The sequence below is a fragment of the Mastomys coucha genome, unplaced genomic scaffold, assembly GCF_008632895.1.
Source record: "Mastomys coucha isolate ucsf_1 unplaced genomic scaffold, UCSF_Mcou_1 pScaffold9, whole genome shotgun sequence".
NCBI classification, from domain to species: Eukaryota; Metazoa; Chordata; class Mammalia; order Rodentia; family Muridae; genus Mastomys; species Mastomys coucha.
Genome location: NW_022196915.1, coordinates 52,268,148 through 52,275,346, shown reverse-complemented (window position 1 = coordinate 52,275,346; position 7,199 = coordinate 52,268,148). Strand labels below are relative to the sequence as shown.

Genomic DNA, 7,199 nt, shown 5'->3' with positions numbered 1-7,199 from the left:
GGATGTAGATAGATAGAAGCACATTTTAAAAAGTACACACAGTTTAGGGAAGAAGTAAGCATGCTCACGGGAGTCTGGAACACGAGCAGTGGTTTGGGCTTCATTCAGGGTCAGGGGCAAGCTCAACTGACTTCATTTAATCAACAGTACATGATGTCCAGAAAGATCTGTTGGCACATAGCTATGGAGGGTTAGACTGAGTTTAGCTGCATCAAAGCAGACACCAAATCATGAGCCTCTCACCAAAACATCACAGTACCAATACACAGGAACTTGTGACCTCTAACTGACACATGGAAATACATGGGAATTCCTTGGAGTTATAGGAATTCAGGTTTCAGATTCTTTATGTCAAATTCAAAGACTGTGTGGAAGGGGCAATTTGATTGGCAAACTAAGACACTATGAAGTAGGCAGGAATCCTCCATGAAGAGAACAAATAGGAACCTCCAAGGGGCAAGACGGTCAATATGGAACTGAGTGCTGTAGTGGCAAAGGCCATTTTGCTTCTCATTCTGCTACCAGCCACAAAGCTGTGGAGCTGTGGGACATCCCACAAGTCACCTTGCCACTCTGGGCCTTGGGCTTCCTATCTGTAAGCCAAGGTGTGTTCCCTGGTGTAACAGAGTCTGAAAAGCACCTTCATTTTAAAACACAGCTTAACGGTGAAGCGGGCTCCCAAGCAGTGGAGCGGCCCAGCTGAGACAGCCCCAAGGCCAAGTTCATGGTCTTAAAACAGCCTTCCTCAGCCCACGCCAGAATCCACTTCCCTCAAGAGGGAAGTAATAATGGTGGAGTATGGTGGGAAAAAAGAACCAACCCAAAGCAGTCCAAACTTAGACTGCGCCAACCAGCGAGCTTCTTCACCCTCAGGTTGCTTGTGTTTCAGTTGCATGGCCAGTTCTTTAGTTTTGCTCTTAGGGCTTATTTTACATTTGCATGCCCTGAGCCCAAGAATAGCATCTTTATGTGATGCTCTGCGGGTCATGGTAGACCCAGGATGGGTGCCCAGTGCTGATTTCCTGTTAAGTAACTGACTTCTGACAGTTACTCTTGCCTCTTTCAGCCTCCCTATCTTTTGCTTGTCTTTGCTTATGACCTTATAAACGGACAGTAAGGAAGGCGATACAAAGTCATCATCCCTCCCAGAGAACAACTGTGGAGAGTTGAGTTAAAGAAGGAGCATCGGGGCCCTTATTTTACCGATATGGACTCTGAAGCACAGAGAGGGCAAGGGACTTGTCCACAGTCACACAGTATGGTAATCGTCACTTGACAGCAAGATCAAGAGCAATTATTGTACAGAAGCTCTCAAGCCAAGCCTTCAGATTCCTGAAGGAAAAGAAGTGGTTACCATTTAACTAATGTCAGTGTGTCCAATGTTAGGTGTCTGCCAGAGGCAGAGAGGGCATGTGATGATGAACCTTTCTGCCAGCTTTCCACATAGGTGAATAAGTGAGTAAGTAAATAGATATTTTCCAGTTCTGACGAAACAAAATTTAACCTTTTTTTCCCCCTTCTCCCAAGCTTGTCACGGCAATGAGATGTAACATTTTTCTTTTCATGCATCCATGTGAATCCAACAATTCCTGCACTCGCTGTTTTTATTTGAGGAGGAATGGTTCTGGCTTGCTTAAAATGATGTTTCACTTAAAAAAAAAAACAAAATAACATTTATTCTTCTAATTTCTAGTATATTGGTACTTTCATGGCTTTAAAACTCACTCACACAAGCAGAGAGGGGAAATTCATTTTCTCTTAAGTACTAACTCATCTTGGGCTAAGGGCTCAGTGGGTAAAAGTGCTTTTCTGCACAGGCCTGTCCCAGTACCTCATGTAAAACGTGAGCAGGAGGATGTCTCTGCTTGCTTGCAGAGAGGCGGGAGGCAGAGACAGGAGAATCGTTGGAAGCTCCCAGGCTGCCTGGAGTGTGCTGAGCAAAACAGCAAAGAAACAGCACATTCTACCTCAGCACGGTGGAAAGCCAGAAACTGTAACTCACTCTTCAAAAGTCAGTCCACAGAGAAGCGACTAGTCCCCGTACAGAACTCCAGGATTTATGTGGCTACCCCGCCCTCATGGGAGGAGTTCCCCACACCGTGGGCACTCTCCGTGGACCGGCTTCCTCCTGGGGGATACAGGATGGAAGCCGGAGGGAAGGAGTAATATTCCCAGTGACACCGCAGCCAGGAGATCCCCATCAGCCCCAACAGCATCAGCTCAAGGAGATGCTGTTTATTCTCCCTGAGGTGTGATGAGAATGACTTCGGCTCTGTGGTCTTCTTCCCCCAACCCCTAATTCTAATCTAAGTATGAGAAAAATACCAGAAAATGCCAATAGCTGAAACTCCTACAAAGTTCCAGGCCTCACCCTTCCAAATTGTCACTACCATCAAAAACAAGAAAGGTCTCAGGTGGCAGCCAAGAAGAACCTATAGAGAGAAAAGAGCCAAGTGTAATACGGTAAACTGGATAGGATCCAGTAGTAGATCCTGGACCCTGAATATACACTCGGAACCACCATTCACTATGACATAGAGATTGCTTAGCACCGATGGGACAGTATGGACTCATTCAATAGCTAACTCACCACTCCAGTATAACCAAGGTAATTGAACACAGGTTACAGGAACTCCTTTCTCAAGTTTTCTGCAAATCTAAAACTATTCTTTTTAAGCCTCTATTATTAAAATAAAACATTTTCACAAACCATAGCACAAAATATATAAGAGAAACAACTTACCAAATGTTGTTGAACAGAGCATGAAAAGCAAAACGCCTCCCGCAAAAATCTCAAATAGTTTTTGCTTCAGTTCCAGGAGCAGGCAGAGCTGTATCTACACAGCTGACACAGACGTCAAGGACTAGCTAGCTAGGGCCCTTGGTGGTCACATTCACAAAGCCACACTTACAAACACAGCGGAAGTGAAACTAACCACAGTAGGTTATTTTACCCTAGCCTCCTCCCCCAGTATGCAGATATTCTATGTTTTATTTTCATTTAAACTTCAATCCCACGTGAGCTGGGGATGGCGATATCTTCCTACAAATCAGGCAGGACTGGATCATTTTTCCTTCCCAAACAACCTTCAGCATCCTGCCACGACTGATGCTCAGTGGGACATTTCCTCTGAGGATAACTGCTATCTAGATGAATGCAGGACAGGAGAAACAAAGGGCTGGATCCCAGATACCCAAATGTGCCTGAGGGAGGCGGACTTGGAATGGCCAATATAAACCAATTTGACACAAACTCAATGTTACCCTCAAATACATCCCATTTGGATTTGGATTTTGATACAAAAAAAAAAAATTAGAAAGCCAGATTCAAATAACTCTTTGGGGAAATTAAACTTTATATCTTAAAAAAAAAAAACACTTTTAAATGATTTATTTATTTATTTATTTTATGTATATGTGTGCTCTCTCTGCATATATGCCTGTAGGCCAGAAGAGGGCATCCAAACTCATTACAGATGGTTGTGAGCCACCATGTGGTTGCTGAGAATTGAACTTAGAACCTCTGGAAGAACAGCTGGTGTTCCTAATTGCTGAGTCATCTCTCCAACCTGATTTTTTTATTTTTATTTTCTTAAATGTGTTTTGTTTTCTTTTAAGACAAGGCCTCAGTATATAGCTCATCCTGGTGTTGAACTTACAAAATCCTTATATTAAAAAAAAAAGAAGAAGAAGAAAAACGTTTTTCCGAGTGCCACTCAATAGCAGAGAGCAGAAAATAAAACCTTCTTCCTTACAAACGTTGGCTACTCTGTCAGTCAGACCTAGTACAGGGGAAACTGAGTTCTCTCAGCCTCCAGCTGCGGTCTGTTATCTCTGGACAGCAGTTTGATCCTTAACAGCAATTGAGTCACAATGCTCAGGGACTCTCGGTATGTGTGTGTAGTCAGAAAGGTAACAAAATCAAAATGTGGGCAGAACTAAAGATAAATATTTATAGTATCTCAAAAACTGTTTTGAACTTTTAACAGAATGGGTCCTCCCTACATAGTCGAGATACTGAAATATCAATATGAATTTCAGAGACCTTCCCCCTTACACGTTTTGCATTTTCTTTTTATACTTTTGCCAATATAAATTTCAAAACAGAGAAAATCATCATGAATATCACAAGATCACCACATACAGTCATACAACACATGGTTAGCCTGCCCTCTCCTGGCGATTTTCAAGCCTCAATGGCTAACTATATTCAGAATTGCTCTTAAATCACTTTAAAATATGCCAGGGAGTTGTCAAAGATACCTGGGTTCTTTAATAGTGGTCCTCAGCACCTGAAACTGTACATGGACACTAATGCCAGGTTGGTTAGAAGTCTGGGGGGTCATTCCGCCAGAATGAAAACATCAAAGCCAACGAGAGAATTTGCATAGCGCCACCATGAGGTACCCAGTCACTGCTCTGCACTCCAGCATGTTCATAGATGATCCGTCCAAATGTCCATCAAAAGATAACATGTTTTCTCTTCTGCATCAGATCCCATGAGTCTCTCCAACCATATAATTAAACAGAACACTTCCTCCTCTTAATCCATCAAACCTCCACTCCCCTCCCCCACCAGATCCACATGCAAAGCCACCGTCATTTTGCATCACCCACTTGTCCTCAGATTCTTTACCAGCTACCGCGCTATCTGTACTCCCTTATGACAAATCTCCTCAAAATTATCTGAACTCACCCAACCTTCTCCTATATACCTTTTGTTTGTTTGTTTAGCTTAGTTTTGGTTTTGTTTTTTGTTTTTCTAGACAGGGTTTCTCTATATAGCCCTGGCTGTCCTGGAAATCACTCTGTAGACCAGGCTGGCCTCGAACTCAGAAATCTGCCTGCCTCTGCCTCCCAAGTGCTGGGATTAAAGGCATGTGCCACCATTGCCTGGCTCCTATGAACCTTTTATAAACTGTCCTAGTTTGCGTTCTGTTGTTGTAATAAATATCTTATCCAAAAAGCAATTTCAGGAGGAAAGGGTTTGTTTGGCTTACACTTCTAGATCACAGTCCAGAATTGAGAAAAGTCAGGGCAGGAGTTCAAGCAGGAAGTGAAGCAGAAACTATGAAGGGATGCTGCTTACTGGCTGTTCCCAGCTCATAGTCAGCTATCTTTCTTACACAGCCAGGCCCATCTGCCCAGGGGTGATACTATGCAAGTGAGCTAAGCCCTTATCCATCAATTAGCAATCAAGAAAATGCCCCACAGGCCAATATGATAGAGACAATTCTTCAGTTGAAGTTCCCTCTTCCAACTATGTCAAGCTGATAATCAAGATTGGCTATTACATAAACCTACTCCAGTGGAGCTGGGGCCTTTCTCCTTCCCCCAAAACTGTTCTCATCAGGGTCTCCCAATGCTCCTGATCAGTTCAATCTTCATCTTCCTTGACTCATCCACAGTGTACAACCCAGTTGATAACTCTCTGCTTCTTGACATTGTTCCCTTGGCTTCTAGGTCTCCCATTCTCTGCTGGTTTTCCTCCCATCTCCCTAGATGTCTGGCCAGACTTCTTGCTAGTTATTAGTCTTGTCTCTGATCTGTTAATAATGGGATACCCTGAGGCTTAGACTTCCGTCACTTCTTTTACCCCATTTCACAATTTTAAACTCCACCATACACTTAAAGCTCTCAACCGGGATCTCAAGCACACCTCTCATGGTTTGCCACTCACCAGGCATCTCAAATACATCAGATCCAAAGCCAGCCTCTCTGAAACACTTCATATCAGACAATGACTACTACATTATTCCCCTTCCTTGATCCCATACTGAGATCTCATACTGGATGTCCAAGTCTCTTTTGTTTTTGCCATTACCCCACACTGAGTGGAAGATGTGTTGAAATCATCAAAACCATTTTCAGAATCTGAACAAGTCTTACCACTTCCATGGCTTTCAATTCTGGTTTGAAATGCAATAATCTCTTGCCTTACTTAGTGGTTCTCAAATGATGACATTTGACGACATTGTAGTCTACTTTTGCTGTATTTTTTTTTTTCTGTCTCTGAGACAAAACACCATGACCAAAAGAAACTTTGAGAGGAAAGAGTTTATTTGGCTTATACTTCCACATCATAGTTCATCACTGAAGGAAGCCAGAACAGGAACTCAAACAGAGCAGGAACAGGGAGGTAAGAACTGATGTAGAAGCCCCTGGCTTGATTGGCCTGCTTTCTTTCTTTCTTTTCTTTTTTTTTTTTAAAAAGATTTATTTTTCATTTACTTTATGTGTATGAGTACACTGTAGCTATACAGATGGCTGTGAGCCATCATGTGTGTGAGGCTGCTGTTGATCTCAGGACCTCACTCTGGCCTGTTCGCTCCGGCGTAATTTACTGCAGCTGTCTTCAGATCCACCAGAAGAGGGCGTCCTATCTCATTACTGGTGGTTGTGAGCCACCATGTGGTTGCTGGGATCTGAACTCAGGACCTTTGGAAGAACATTCAGTGCTCTTACCCACTGAGCCATCTCGCCAGCCCTTGGCCTACTTTCTTATAGAACCCAGGATCACTCCCATCCCCAGATGGCACCTGTCCCACAATGGACTAGGCCCTCCGACTTCAATCACTACTCAAGAAAATGCCTTACACCCGGATTTTTTGGATATCTTTTCTCAATTGAGTTTCCCTCCTTCCAAATAACTCTAGTCTGTGTGTCAAGTTGACAGAAGATTAGCCAGCACAGAGTCACAGAGGATTTCTGTTTTATATGTTGATTTTGAGATACATATTAGACATCAAAATCTACAAAGATGTCAAATAGGGAAGAGGCTGGGGTTGAACTATAAATCTGAGAGCAGAAAGATGATATTTAAAGGCCATGGAACTTGGGGATCACTAGAAAGAGACAGGATCAAGAAGACCAATAGCTTGAAGTGAGACACAGATATCTATAAGAAACTGAAAAAATAATAATGATAGAAAATTCTAGAGTGTGGACCCTTGTCTAAGAATATCTTCAGGATAGTTAACTTAGTTTTGTTGACAGGAGGGTGGTATTAAGATACTTTGGTACACTGAAAAATCTCAGTCTTGACCAGGACGGTTTTAGTGTAGTGGGTGACATCCAGGTCAGAGCTACCTCAACTCTGCTGGGGAGTAAGAATATGAAACGTCACATTTTCCAGCCTTTATTAATGCCAAGGATTCTTTTTTTTTTTTTTTTTTTTTTTTTTTTTTTTTTTTTTTTTT

General features: G+C 42.6%; 1 protein-coding gene across 4 annotated transcripts in view; it reads right to left on the bottom strand.

Annotated features, from left to right (window-relative positions):
* The window catches only part of Nuggc (nuclear GTPase, germinal center associated), a 46,842-nt gene extending 43,986 nt beyond the window's left edge, over positions 1 to 2,856 (bottom strand). For all 4 annotated transcript variants that reach the window (XM_031361374.1, XM_031361372.1, XM_031361373.1 and 1 more), the window contains exon 1: positions 2,744 to 2,856. The gene's annotated coding sequence lies outside the window, so the exon portion shown is untranslated. The remainder of the gene's footprint in view (positions 1 to 2,743) is intronic.
* Between the last annotated feature and the right edge of the window lie 4,343 nt (positions 2,857 to 7,199).